Genomic DNA, 15,081 nt, shown 5'->3' with positions numbered 1-15,081 from the left:
CCCTCCAGGCCAAGGAGCCATCGGGGTTCCCTACTCTATGTTAAGACCAAGACCCTCCCAACTCCCCCCAGGTCCAGGAAGGTGATCAACCAAGCTGAGAAGGCTCCCACAGAGCCCATCCATGCAGAAGAATCAAACCCCATCACCTTTGTCCTTGGCTTCTCAGTCAGCCTCCACCGTCGGCCACATTCAGAGAGTCCAGTTTGGTTTCATGTTCCATCAGTCCCATTCCAACTGGAGTTGGTGATCTCCCGTTAGTTCTGTCTCACCGTTTCCATGGGTGAACGCACCCCTCACGGTCCTGACTTTCTTTCTCATGTTCTCCCTCCTTCTGCTCCTCATCAGGACCTTGGGAGCTCAGTCTGGTCCTCCAATGTGGGGCTCAGTCATTTTCTTCATCTATTGCCAGGGGGAGGTTCTATGGTGATATGCAAGAAATTCATCAGTATGGCTATAGGAACTGGCCTTTTCAGGCTCCCTCTCCTCAGCTGCCCAAGGAACTAGCTGGGGGGGGGCCTGGAAACCCGAGAACCCCTCTAGAGTCAAGTCTCTTGACAACCCTCAGATGGCTCCCTAAATTAAGATATATGCTTCCCTGCTCCCATATCCACCCTTCCTATATCCCAACCATCCTATTCCCCCAAGCTCTCCCCATCCTCCACTTCACACTTTTCTCTCCCCATCCTCCATACCCCCATCCCACCCCACCCCAAAGTTCCCATGTTTTGTCTGGCAATCTTGTCTACTTCCAATATCCAGAAGGACAACTATATGTTTTTCTTTGGATTCACCTTCTTATTTAGCTTCTCTAGGATCCATTTGCATCCATCCATTTGCATGCAAAATTCAAAATGTCATTGTTTTTTACCGCCGAGTAGTACTCTAATATGTATATATTCCACAGTTTCTTCATCCATTCTTCCACTGAAGGGCATCTAGGTTGTTTCCAGGTTCTGGCTATTACAAATAATGCTGCTATGAACATAGATGAGCAAATGCTTTTGTAGTATGATTGGGCATCTCTTGGGTAGATTCCCAATAGTAGAATTGCTGGGTCCTAGGGTAGGTTGATCCTGAATTTCCTGAGAAACCGCCACACTGCTTTCCAAAGTGGTTGCACAAGTGTGCATTCCCACCAGCAATGGATGAGTGTACCCCTTCCCCTACAACCTCTCCAGCAAAGACTATCATTGGTGTTTTTGATTTTAGTCAATCTGACAGGTGTAAGATGGTATCTCAAAGTTGTTTTGATTTGCATTTCCCTGATTGCTAAGGAGATTGAGCATGACCTTAAGTGTCTTTTGGCCATTCGAACTTCTTCTGTTGAGAATTCTCTGTTCAGTTCGGTGCCCCATTTTTTAATTGGGTTCATTAGCATTTTAAAGTCTAGTCTCTTGAGTTCCTTATATATTTTGGAGATCAGACCTTTGTCAGTTGCGGGGTTGGTGAAGATCTTTTCCCAGTCAGTAGGCTGCCTTTTTGTCTTAGTGACAGTGTCCTTTGCTTTACAGAAGCTGCTCAGCTTTAGGAAGTCCCATTTATTCAATGTTGCCCTTAATGTCTGTGCAGCTGGGGTTATACGTAGGAAACGGTCTCCTGTGCCCAAATGTTGTAGAGTACTTCCCACTTTCTCCTCTAACAGGTTCAGTGTGTTCAGATTGATATTGAGGTCTTTAATCCATTTGGACTTTAGTTTTGTGCATGGTGATAGATTCGGATCTATTTTCATTCTTCTATAGGTTGACATTCAGTTATGCCAGCACCATTTGTTGAAGATGCTTTCTTTCTTCCATTGTGTGCTTTTAGCTCCTTTATCAAAAATCAGGTGTTCATAGGTTTGTGTGTTAAGATCGGGGTCTTCTATTCGATTCCATTGGTCGAATTCTCTGTTTTTATGCCAATACCAAGCTGTTTTCAATACTGTAGTTCTCTAATAGAGTTTGAAGTCAGGGATGGTAATGCCTCCAGAAGTACCTTTATTGTATAAGATTGTTTTGGCTATCCTGGGTTTCTTGTTCTTCCATATAAAGTTGATTATTGTCCTACAAAGATCTGTGAATAATTTTGATGGGATCTTTAAGGGGATTGCATTAAATCTATAGTTTGCCTTTGGTAGTATTGTTATTTTTACTATGTTATCCTCCCAATCCAAGAGCAAGGGAGATCCTTCCATTTTCTGGTATCCTCTTCGATTTCTTTCTTCAAAGACTTAAAGTTCTTGTCAAATAGGTCTTTCATTTCCTTGGTTAGAGTTACCCCAAGATATTTTATGCTATTTGTGGCTATCGTGAAAGGTGGTGCTTCTCTGATTTCTTTCTCTGCTTCCTTATCCTTTGTATATAGGAGGGCAACTGATTTTTTGGCATTGAGCTTGTATCCGGCCACGATACTAAAGGAGTTTATCAGCTGTAGGAGTTCTTTGGTGGAGTTTTTGGGGTCGCTTATGTACACTATCATATCATCTGCAAATAACGAAAGTTTAACTTCTTCCTTTCCAATTCTAATCCCCTTGATCCCCTTGTGTTGTCTTATTGTTATTGCTAGAACTTCAAGCACTATATTGAAGAGATAAGGAGAGCGTGGACAGCCTTGTCGTGTTCCTGAATTTAGTGGGATAGCCTTGAGTTTCTCTCTGTTTAATTTGATGTTAGCTGTTGGCTTGCTGTAAATAGCTTTTATTATATTTAGGAATGACCCTTGTATCCCTAATCTCTCCAGGACCTTTATCATAAAAGGGTGCTGAATTTTGTCAAATGCTTTTTCAGCATCTAATGAGATGATCATATGGTTTTTATCCTTCAGTTTATTTATGTGATGGATTACATTGACAGATTTTCCTATTTTGAACCAGCCCTGCATCTCTGGGATGAAGCCTACTTGATCATAGTGGATAATTTTTCTAATGTGTTCTTGGATTCTATTTGCCAGTATTTTATTGAGAATTTTTGCATCGATGTTCATGAGTGAGATTGGCCTTTAATTCTCTTTCTTGGTTGAGTCTTTGTGTATCAGGGTAACTGTAGCTTCATAAAAGGAATTTGGCAATGACTCTTCTGTTTCTATATTGTGAAATACATACTTTCCTCTTAGCACATTTTTCATTGTGTCCCATAGGTTTGAGTATGTTGTGTCTTTGTTTTCATTAAATTCAAGAAAGACTTTAATTTCTTTCTTTATTTCTTCCTTGACCCAGGTGTGGTTCAGTAGTTGACTGTTCAGTTTCCATGAGTTTGTAGGCTTTCTGGGGGTAGCATTATTGTTAAATTCTAATTTTAATCCCGGTCCCGGCGCCCAAACAGGCTGCGCTGTGGGATTTTGTGGCACAAAGACGGGAGGATGAAGGGGGTGTGGGGGTTTCTGGGTGCAAGCTGGGAAGGGACAGGAAGAGAGAGCAGAAATATTTTCTTTATTAATGACCCAACCGTATTTCTTTAGATACAGGAGTTTTGAACTCAAATACTTAGAAGAAAACAAGTTAAGATTGCATTATTTGCAACTCATTACCAGTAACATATTGCAAAGTAAACAGCTTGGAAAAGGGGAAAATGAAGGGAAGTGAGAGAAGGGAAAATAAAAGAAGGGAATTAAGTTGATCAAGTGGAAATTTTTTTCTTTTCTTAAATTCTTGGGAACTATGAATTCCTGCAAGCACAGCTCGTTTCTGCAGGTTATTTGCCAAACTCGTACAAAATGGAACCCAAATGGAGAATCCCTTAAGAACCTGGAGAGGTGCAACATGAAGGGCTATGATTATCCAGTAGCAAGCGGTCCAGCCTTCCATCAGCTGAGCTTCTTCCTCAGTTCCCAAGTGTCAGTGGGAGGAAAATATCTTCCCTGTGATTGTTTTCATTTTTTTCTCAGCATCTGGGCGTGCGCGGTTGAGCACCTTAAGGAAGTCAGATGTTTTTGCTCACATTCGCGTATGAATATAGGCCTTAGAGCACTTAATGTGGTCGTGCAGATAGTCCCAGAACGTGTGGATCAGGTTGATGGTGTTGTCTCGAGCAGTGGCATTTGTGTGGCAAGGGAAGAGCACGAAGGTGATGTAGCCAATGTTGTCACCCACAGCAGCATCTGTGTCTTTCAGCTCTAGAGGAGGTTCCCTGTGGCTAAAAAGGACCTGGGGGGCTGGGCTCTTCGTCCTTCTTTGTACTGCATGAAGACCTTTCCAATGACAACATCGTCGTCATCCTTAAACACCGTGCTGAAGACTACTGTGACTTTGTCTTTTTTAGATTCAACATACATGGTCTCATCCTCCCTGCAATGGATAACTGCTCTGTTCTCTCCTCCCTTGTCCTCTTCTTGGAACTGGACAAAGACAGAGGCAAAGCAATTTCACTTCAACATGCCAGCCTGCTGCACAATAGAATCCTTGGATGCAGGCAGATTTTCAAGGTCATATAGCAAAGAAACATTGTATCCTGATTCTGGGTTTACCAAGAAACTCCCGTATACTCTCTTTAATAACTCATCAGCACCATGTGCCTGAAGTTCCTTGTAGAATTTCAAAGGAATACTGACCATCACTTTTGTTTTCTCTCCATTAGGATTTGAAATATGATAATGGACACCATCAAAATCTGCAAATGTTACTTCTACAGCTTCTGATTTGTTTCTGGCAGCCGTGTTCTGGAACCAGAGCGATGGAACGAGAGCGAGCGTCTCCTCGATGATGAGGTTGTTCACCTCCAGCAGGAATCATGGTGGCAGCTGCCCCTGAAGCTTTAACCCACCTGCCAAGCTTCCATAGCCTCCGCTGCCACCTCACCGATGATCCCAGTCACCCCAGAAAGGTTTTTCCTGGGCTTTAGCCTTTAAATCTCTTTCTTGCTCAGATCATTCACTTGCTCAGATTGTTCACCATTTAGGTGATGAGCTGTCTCTGTATGTCACAGTTGATTCTTGGTGTTTGTGTCTGCAGGATAGACTTTTTCTCCAGCTAGGATCTGAAGAGCTTTCCAAATTTCATCAAGGATTGAGATAGAAAGAAATATGTATTTGAAGAGAAATATATAGATTTGCCCATATTATCTATATTTTAACCTGTGGTTACCTAACTACGAGAATTTGCTATGCTCAAAAGATATGCAATGATCAAGGTCATATAGGATAGGGCACTAAGGTTGCTTTTATCTCTGAGCATGCCTTTGTGTTTGAGAGCTTTTACAGTAACTGTCCCAGATGCTCAGAGTGTGCTGACACCATTCTGTGATTCTTCAGTGTATTTCACACTTTCTCTTTTCCTTGGGAATGGTACTTTGGATGGAAAGGGAGGGCATATAGAAGCACTGGCCAGTTTCATAAGCCCTTTGAGAGTGTGCTCTTTCTCCATTTAACACAGACTCTCTCGTTCCAGAACACGGCTGCCAGTATAGTAATTGGGAGAAGTTTGGGGCTGGTTTATTGAGCATGTTATATAGTATACAAATTGAGAGAAAATACATTGGGTGAAAGTAATTTTATAGTTAAACTTGAAATACTTGGACCAAGTGTTCTGGGAATTTTTCTTGTGGCATTGTAGGGGGATGAATGGATCTACAAATGTTTGAAGAATCTGGAAACTTAGGATAAGTTTATATTAACAATAAATATGTCATTACACCTTTATTATAGAGTTTTAAGGAATTTTATACTCTTATTTATTATACTTCCCTCAAATTAATGATTAGGCCTATCGCTTGAATTTAAAGGTACTTCTGAAAAGTATTTAGAGATTGATGAACATTGAGTGCATAATTTGCTTAAAAATAACTTTGTCCCATACCTAGATATTTCCAGGCTTGTATACACTATAAGCTTTTTTCAGTTGTTTTATTTTAAATATCATTAGATAATTATTTTCTTTCTGAGACAGGGTCTCAATATGCAGCCCTGACTTACCTGGAATTTGCTGAGTAGACCAGGCTGGCTGCAACTCGCAGAAATCCAAATGCCTCTGCTTCTCAAGTGTTGGGATTAAAGGTGTAAGCTACCACACTTGTCAAGTTTTATATGTCTTAAGAAGTAGCTGTTCTCACATGAATTTAGTTTAGATATATTGTATTTATTTGATATAAAATTGCTGTTCTTTTCTAGATTCCATATTATTATAATTGAAAATATTTTAATGTTTATAGTTTTTTAAATGATATAATGCCAAGTTCAAATGGAGAATATATTTATTCCTATATGCCTTCTTTTTCAGTTATGTGCTCAGTGAACATATATTTTATTATTCTTTTTAAATTTGACATTATGAACATTTTTAAAAATATGAGCATGTAACTCAAAATTACAGTTTTGATGACTATAATATATTATGCTTATCTACCTGATTTTTGTTGTTGAATATTTAGTTTGTTTTTAATGTCTGCTATAGAGAATACTGATAATAACTTTTCTACAAATAGATTGAGATTTACATTGAATTTTACTTTTTGGACAAATTTCCAAAGATTATATTACTGAATAAAAAGTGTGAAAATTTTAACACACACACACATATGTATGTGTATATACTTTATATATATTTACACAAGCATATTTAAATGTGGAAATATCTAGGTATGGGACAAAGTTATTTTTAAGCAAATTATGCACTCAATGTTCATCAATCTCTAAATACTTTTCAGAAGTACCTTTAAATTCAAGCGATAGGCCTAATCATTAATTTGAGGGAAGTATAATAAATAAGAGTATAAAATTCCTTAAAACTCTATAATAAAGGTGTAATGACATATTTATTGTTAATATAAACTTATCCTAAGTTTCCAGATTCTTCAAACATTTGTAGATCCATTCATCCCCCTACAATGCCACAAGAAAAATTCCCAGAACACTTGGTCCAAGTATTTCAAGTTTAACTATAAAATTACTTTCACCCAATGTATTTTCTCTCAATTTGTATACTATATAACATGCTCAATAAACCAGCCCCAAACTTCTCCCAATTACTATACTGGCAGCCGTGTTCTGGAACGAGAGAGTCTGTGTTAAATGGAGAAAGAGCACACTCTCAAAGGGCTTATGAAACTGGCCAGTGCTTCTATATGCCCTCCCTTTCCATCCAAAGTACCATTCCCAAGGAAAAGAGAAAGTGTGAAATACACTGAAGAATCACAGAATGGTGTCAGCACACTCTGAGCATCTGGGACAGTTACTGTAAAAGCTCTCAAACACAAAGGCATGCTCAGAGATAAAAGCAACCTTAGTGCCCTATCCTATATGACCTTGATCATTGCATATCTTTTGAGCATAGCAAATTCTCGTAGTTAGGTAACCACAGGTTAAAATATAGATAATATGGGCAAATCTATATATTTCTCTTCAAATACATATTTCTTTCTATCTCAATCCTTGATGAAATTTGGAAAGCTCTTCAGATCCTAGCTGGAGAAAAAGTCTATCCTGCAGACACAAACACCAAGAATCAACTGTGACATACAGAGACAGCTCATCACCTAAATGGTGAACAATCTGAGCAAGTGAATGATCTGAGCAAGAAAGAGATTTAAAGGCTAAAGCCCAGGAAAAACCTTTCTGGGGTGACTGGGATCATCGGTGAGGTGGCAGCGGAGGCTATGGAAGCTTGGCAGGTGGGTTAAAGCTTCAGGGGCAGCTGCCACCATGATTCCTGCTGGAGGTGAACAACCTCATCATCGAGGAGACGCTCGCTCTCGTTCCATCGCTCTGGTTCCAGAACACGGCTGCCAGAAACAAATCAGAAGCTGTAGAAGTAACATTTGCAGATTTTGATGGTGTCCATTATCATATTTCAAATCCTAATGGAGAGAAAACAAAAGTGATGGTCAGTATTCCTTTGAAATTCTACAAGGAACTTCAGGCACATGGTGCTGATGAGTTATTAAAGAGAGTATACGGGAGTTTCTTGGTAAACCCAGAATCAGGATACAATGTTTCTTTGCTATATGACCTTGAAAATCTGCCTGCATCCAAGGATTCTATTGTGCAGCAGGCTGGCATGTTGAAGTGAAATTGCTTTGCCTCTGTCTTTGTCCAGTTCCAAGAAGAGGACAAGGGAGGAGAGAACAGAGCAGTTATCCATTGCAGGGAGGATGAGACCATGTATGTTGAATCTAAAAAAGACAAAGTCACAGTAGTCTTCAGCACGGTGTTTAAGGATGACGACGATGTTGTCATTGGAAAGGTCTTCATGCAGTACAAAGAAGGACGAAGAGCCCAGCCCCCCAGGTCCTTTTTAGCCACAGGGAACCTCCTCTAGAGCTGAAAGACACAGATGCTGCTGTGGGTGACAACATTGGCTACATCACCTTCGTGCTCTTCCCTTGCCACACAAATGCCACTGCTCGAGACAACACCATCAACCTGATCCACACGTTCTGGGACTATCTGCACGACCACATTAAGTGCTCTAAGGCCTATATTCATACGCGAATGTGAGCAAAAACATCTGACTTCCTTAAGGTGCTCAACCGCGCACGCCCAGATGCTGAGAAAAAAATGAAAACAATCACAGGGAAGATATTTTCCTCCCACTGACACTTGGGAACTGAGGAAGAAGCTCAGCTGATGGAAGGCTGGACCGCTTGCTACTGGATAATCATAGCCCTTCATGTTGCACCTCTCCAGGTTCTTAAGGGATTCTCCATTTGGGTTCCATTTTGTACGAGTTTGGCAAATAACCTGCAGAAACGAGCTGTGCTTGCAGGAATTCATAGTTCCCAAGAATTTAAGAAAAGAAAAAAATTTCCACTTGATCAACTTAATTCCCTTCTTTTATTTTCCCTTCTCTCACTTCCCTTCATTTTCCCCTTTTCCAAGCTGTTTACTTTGCAATATGTTACTGGTAATGAGTTGCAAATAATGCAATCTTAACTTGTTTTCTTCTAAGTATTTGAGTTCAAAACTCCTGTATCTAAAGAAATACGGTTGGGTCATTAATAAAGAAAATATTTCTGCTCTCTCTTCCTGTCCCTTCCCAGCTTGCACCCAGAAACCCCCACACCCCCTTCATCCTCCCGTCTTTGTGCCACAAAATCCCACAGCGCAGCCTGTTTGGGCGCCGGGACCGGGATTAAAATTAGAATTTAACAATAATGCTACCCCCAGAAAGCCTACAAACTCATGGAAACTGAACAGTCAACTACTGAACCACACCTGGGTCAAGGAAGAAATAAAGAAAGAAATTAAAGTCTTTCTTGAATTTAATGAAAACAAAGACACAACATACTCAAACCTATGGGACACAATGAAAAATGTGCTAAGAGGAAAGTATGTATTTCACAATATAGAAACAGAAGAGTCATTGCCAAATTCCTTTTATGAAGCTACAGTTACCCTGATACACAAAGACTCAACCAAGAAAGAGAATTAAAGGCCAATCTCACTCATGAACATCGATGCAAAAATTCTCAATAAAATACTGGCAAATAGAATCCAAGAACACATTAGAAAAATTATCCACTATGATCAAGTAGGCTTCATCCCAGAGATGCAGGGCTGGTTCAAAATAGGAAAATCTGTCAATGTAATCCATCACATAAATAAACTGAAGGATAAAAACCATATGATCATCTCATTAGATGCTGAAAAAGCATTTGACAAAATTCAGCACCCTTTTATGATAAAGGTCCTGGAGAGATTAGGGATACAAGGGTCATTCCTAAATATAATAAAAGCTATTTACAGCAAGCCAACAGCTAACATCAAATTAAACAGAGAGAAACTCAAGGCTATCCCACTAAATTCAGGAACACGACAAGGCTGTCCACGCTCTCCTTATCTCTTCAATATAGTGCTTGAAGTTCTAGCAATAACAATAAGACAACACAAGGGGATCAAGGGGATTAGAATTGGAAAGGAAGAAGTTAAACTTTCGTTATTTGCAGATGATATGATAGTGTACATAAGCGACCCCAAAAACTCCACCAAAGAACTCCTACAGCTGATAAACTCCTTTAGTATCGTGGCCGGATACAAGCTCAATGCCAAAAAATCAGTTGCCCTCCTATATACAAAGGATAAGGAAGCAGAGAAAGAAATCAGAGAAGCACCACCTTTCACGATAGCCACAAATAGCATAAAATATCTTGGGGTAACTCTAACCAAGGAAATGAAAGACCTATTTGACAAGAACTTTAAGTCTTTGAAGAAAGAAATCGAAGAGGATACCAGAAAATGGAAGGATCTCCCTTGCTCTTGGATTGGGAGGATAACATAGTAAAAATAACAATACTACCAAAGGCAAACTATAGATTTAATGCAATCCCCTTAAAGATCCCATCAAAATTATTCACAGATCTTTGTAGGACAATAATCAACTTTATATGGAAGAACAAGAAACCCAGGATAGCCAAAACAATCTTATACAATAAAGGTACTTCTGGAGGCATTACCATCCCTGACTTCAAACTCTATTAGAGAACTACAGTATTGAAAACAGCTTGGTATTGGCATAAAAACAGAGAATTCGACCAATGGAATCGAATAGAAGACCCCGATCTTAACACACAAACCTATGAACACCTGATTTTTGATAAAGGAGCTAAAAGCACACAATGGAAGAAAGAAAGCATCTTCAACAAATGGTGCTGGCATAACTGAATGTCAACCTATAGAAGAATGAAAATAGATCCGAATCTATCACCATGCACAAAACTAAAGTCCAAATGGATTAAAGACCTCAATATCAATCTGAACACACTGAACCTGTTAGAGGAGAAAGTGGGAAGTACTCTACAACATTTGGGCACAGGAGACCGTTTCCTACGTATAACCCCAGCTGCACAGACATTAAGGGCAACATTGAATAAATGGGACTTCCTAAAGCTGAGCAGCTTCTGTAAAGCAAAGGACACTGTCACTAAGACAAAAAGGCAGCCTACTGACTGGGAAAAGATCTTCACCAACCCCGCAACTGACAAAGGTCTGATCTCCAAAATATATAAGGAACTCAAGAGACTAGACTTTAAAATGCTAATGAACCCAATTAAAAAATGGGGCACCGAACTGAACAGAGAATTCTCAACAGAAGAAGTTCGAATGGCCAAAAGACACTTAAGGTCATGCTCAATCTCCTTAGCAATCAGGGAAATGCAAATCAAAACAACTTTGAGATACCATCTTACACCTGTCAGATTGACTAAAATCAAAAACACCAATGATAGTCTTTGCTGGAGAGGTTGTAGGGGAAGGGGTACACTCATCCATTGCTGGTGGGAATGCACACTTGTGCAACCACTTTGGAAAGCAGTGTGGCGGTTTCTCAGGAAATTCAGGATCAACCTACCCTAGGACCCAGCAATTCTACTATTGGGAATCTACCCAAGAGATGCCCAATCATACTACAAAAGCATTTGCTCATCTATGTTCATAGCAGCATTATTTGTAATAGCCAGAACCTGGAAACAACCTAGATGCCCTTCAGTGGAAGAATGGATGAAGAAACTGTGGAATATATACATATTAGAGTACTACTCGGCGGTAAAAAACAATGACATTTTGAATTTTGCATGCAAATGGATGGATGCAAATGGATCCTAGAGAAGCTAAATAAGAAGGTGAATCCAAAGAAAAACATATAGTTGTCCTTCTGGATATTGGAAGTAGACAAGATTGCCAGACAAAACATGGGAACTTTGGGGTGGGGTGGGATGGGGGTATGGAGGATGGGGAGAGAAAAGTGTGAAGTGGAGGATGGGGAGAGCTTGGGGGAATAGGATGGTTGGGATATAGGAAGGGTGGATATGGGAGCAGGGAAGCATATATCTTAATTTAGGGAGCCATCTGAGGGTTGTCAAGAGACTTGACTCTAGAGGGGTTCTCGGGTTTCCAGGCCCCCCCCCAGCTAGTTCCTTGGGCAGCTGAGGAGAGGGAGCCTGAAAAGGCCAGTTCCTATAGCCATACTGATGAATTTCTTGCATATCACCATAGAACCTCCCCCTGGCAATAGATGAAGAAAATGACTGAGCCCCACATTGGAGGACCAGACTGAGCTCCCAAGGTCCTGATGAGGAGCAGAAGGAGGGAGAACATGAGAAAGAAAGTCAGGACCGTGAGGGGTGCGTTCACCCATGGAAACGGTGAGACAGAACTAACGGGAGATCACCAACTCCAGTTGGAATGGGACTGATGGAACATGAAACCAAACTGGACTCTCTGAATGTGGCCGACGGTGGAGGCTGACTGAGAAGCCAAGGACAAAGGTGATGGGGTTTGATTCTTCTGCATGGATGGGCTCTGTGGGAGCCTTCTCAGCTTGGTTGATCACCTTCCTGGACCTGGGGGGAGTTGGGAGGGTCTTGGTCTTAACATAGAGTAGGGAACCCCGATGGCTCCTTGGCCTGGAGGGGGGGAGAGGGGGTATGGGTGGAGGGAAGGGGAAGGAAGAGGTAGGAGAAGGGGAGGAGATGGAAATTTTTAAATATAAAAAATAAACCATAAAAAATAAAATAAAAAAGGAAGGGTGGATATGGGAACTAGGAATTATATATCTTAATTAATGGAGCCATTCTAGGGTTGGCAGAGACTTGACTCTAGAGGGGTTCCCAGGTGTCCAGGAAGATGCCCCCAGCTAGTTCCTTGAGTAGCTGAGGAGAGGGAGCCAGAAATGTCCAGATCCTATTGCCATACTCATGAATATCTTGCATATCACCATAGAACCTTCACCTGGCATTGGATGGAGAAAATGACAGAGCCCCACATAGGAGCACCGGACTGAGCTCCCAAGGTCCCGAAGAGGAACAAAAGGAGGGAGATCATGAGGAAGGAAGTCAGGACCGCGAGGAGTGCGTTTACCCATTGAGACGGTGGGACAGATCTAACGGGAGACCACCAAGTCCAGTTGGAATGGGACTGATGGAACAGGGGACCAAACCGGACTCTCTGAATGTGGCTGACGGTGGAGGAGGACTGAGAAACCAAGGACAACGGCAATGAGCATGAACTCTACAGCATGGATGGGCTCACTGTGAGCCTTGTCAGTTTGGTTGCTCACCTTCCTGGACATAGGGGGAGCTGGGAGGACCTTGGACTTAACATAGTGAAGGGAACCCTGATGGCTCTTTGGCCTGGAGAGGGAGGGAGTGGAGGTATGGGTGGAAGGGAGGGGAGGGAAGTGGGGGGAGGAGGGTAGGAGATGGAAGTTTTTAATAAAAAAATGAGAAAAAAAAGAAAACATTTCTATCTAAAAAAACTTTCTGAAGGCTGTTTTTCACCACTGTGGTGTTTCATGTTTAGAAATAGACAAAAATATGGTACCTACATGAATGAAATCTCAGGTTGTCAGACTTGGGGACAAGTGTTTTTATCTAGTCATCTGTCTGGGCCAGTAAAAATGTTTGGACAGAGTTAAGTTCTATCACAGCTAGTTAGACATAACACTGAGTTCAAGAAAGTCAATGAAACTTGTAGTATGCTTATAACCACTTCTGCAGCATTAAAATAATAGCATCTATGGCCACAGGAGTCAGGGGTGGGGTTACAAGAGCGGGGGATACAAAGCACCAATCTGTTAGGGATGTATTGTGGATACTAAAGTGATATTCCTGAACTGATAGACATTACCATTCCTTAGTGGTCGAGGCACAAAAGAACAAGTAGAATCTGAAAACTGTTCATTCTTTCAAAGAAGATGTCACCAATTTGTTGTCAGGAAGCCATAAATAAATAGACTTAGGAGGGTGAATGAAGATGGCAGAGGGACTAGGTGAGGAGTTGGCAGTGGTGAGGGGCTTGGGCATGGGGGTGTGGGCCAGAGGGAGGAGATGGTGCCCGAGAGGCACAGGAGTGTGACTGGGCTGTGGGAGCTGGTGTGGTGGGTGCTGCACGTGCTGCTCTGCCTGCAGAGCAATCACCTCCTGGCTCTGCCTTTTCTTTCTCTGGAATTGGATCTGAAGGACCTGCTGTTGCACGGCCTCCACCACCATCCTAGCTCTGCTGGGCTTCACTCTCTGCAAGTCCAGGCCATTGGCAGGAACCGGCATCATCATCTGTACCCTCACTGGGCCCCAGGCTGGCTGCCACCCAACCAGGATGTGCTGGTCCTCAGATGGCGCGTCCCTGCACAAGCTGCTATTGCACATGGGCCTGGTGGTCACCAAGGAGGAGCAGGAGCCCAGCTTCTCAGACACCGTGAGCCTCAGTGGTGTGGTGTATGGCCTTGGGGATCCCTACATTAATGTCTAAGACCATCAAGGCCTATTCAAGAAAAGTAATTCCAGATTGATGGATGAAATTTTGAAAAACAACAGGAACTTTTGGGCTGGGATTGTTCCAAATAATCACCAGAATTTGCAAGTAGTAATGACAAAGATGACCAAAGTTTAAATTGCCCTTCAGCAGTGAAGGTGCTGTCCCCAGAAGATGGAAAAGCAGATATTCTGAGAGCTGCTCAGGAATTTTTCTCAGCAGTAGAGGACACCCAGAGATTTGTATGTAGATCTGCTAGATGGCTTACTTAGTTCACATGGTTTCCCTGACCTTGAGTTAGTACTGAAGTTTGGTCCTGTGGACAGCGACTTAGGTTCCCTTGCCTGGCAAATCAGATTGACTGAGAACTTCTCTTGCCTTCTCACCTAAACATCAGTTATGAGTATGTTTTCTCTGCCCTTTGCCAAGAACGCAGCATGTGAACAGTGCCTGGGAAAGTAGTGGCTCCTGGTTGTGTAATATGACATCAGGCTTTTGGAGAAAAGGACCCAATTCATTCTGATGTTTACAAAGTACCTATAAAACCTTGTACACACCTAGAAAAAAATCTAGGAAACCCAGGACCAAGGCCTCCATGATTCAGGCTTTTGTTATCCAAGTGTTCTACAGCATAAATGCCAACCTATTGCTCTGAAGGAACAACACACTAAGAAAGTAAGAAGAGGCTGCAGAATATGCTAAACTTTTGGCCAAGAGAATGAAAGAAGCCAGGAACAGATTGTCAATAGATGTAGGTTGTCCTCACTGAGAGTTTCTACTTCTAAATCTCAGACCAGACAAAAGAAAGAGTACTGGGGCCAGAGAGATGGCTCAGCAGTTAAGAGGACTGGCTGCTAAACCAGAGGACCCAGGGTTGATTCCCAGTATAGTAGCTAACAATGATCCACAACTCCAGTTCCCTTTTCTGGC

The 15,081-nt window shown here is 41.7% G+C and overlaps 3 pseudogenes; 2 read left to right on the top strand and 1 right to left on the bottom strand.

The window, feature by feature from the left end:
- Nucleotides 1-3,811: 3,811 nt before the first annotated feature.
- LOC119816104 lies at nucleotides 3,812-4,701 on the bottom strand (annotated as a pseudogene).
- Nucleotides 4,702-7,612: 2,911 nt separating this feature from the next.
- Nucleotides 7,613-8,502, top strand: LOC119816032 (annotated as a pseudogene).
- Nucleotides 8,503-13,727: 5,225 nt separating this feature from the next.
- Nucleotides 13,728-14,613, top strand: LOC119815902 (annotated as a pseudogene).
- Nucleotides 14,614-15,081: the final 468 nt, after the last annotated feature.

Source organism: Arvicola amphibius, chromosome 1, assembly GCF_903992535.2.
Source record: "Arvicola amphibius chromosome 1, mArvAmp1.2, whole genome shotgun sequence".
NCBI lineage: Eukaryota > Metazoa > Chordata > Mammalia > Rodentia > Cricetidae > Arvicola > Arvicola amphibius.
Note: the sequence above shows the minus strand (reverse complement) of the source record. Positions and strands in the feature narration are given on the sequence as shown.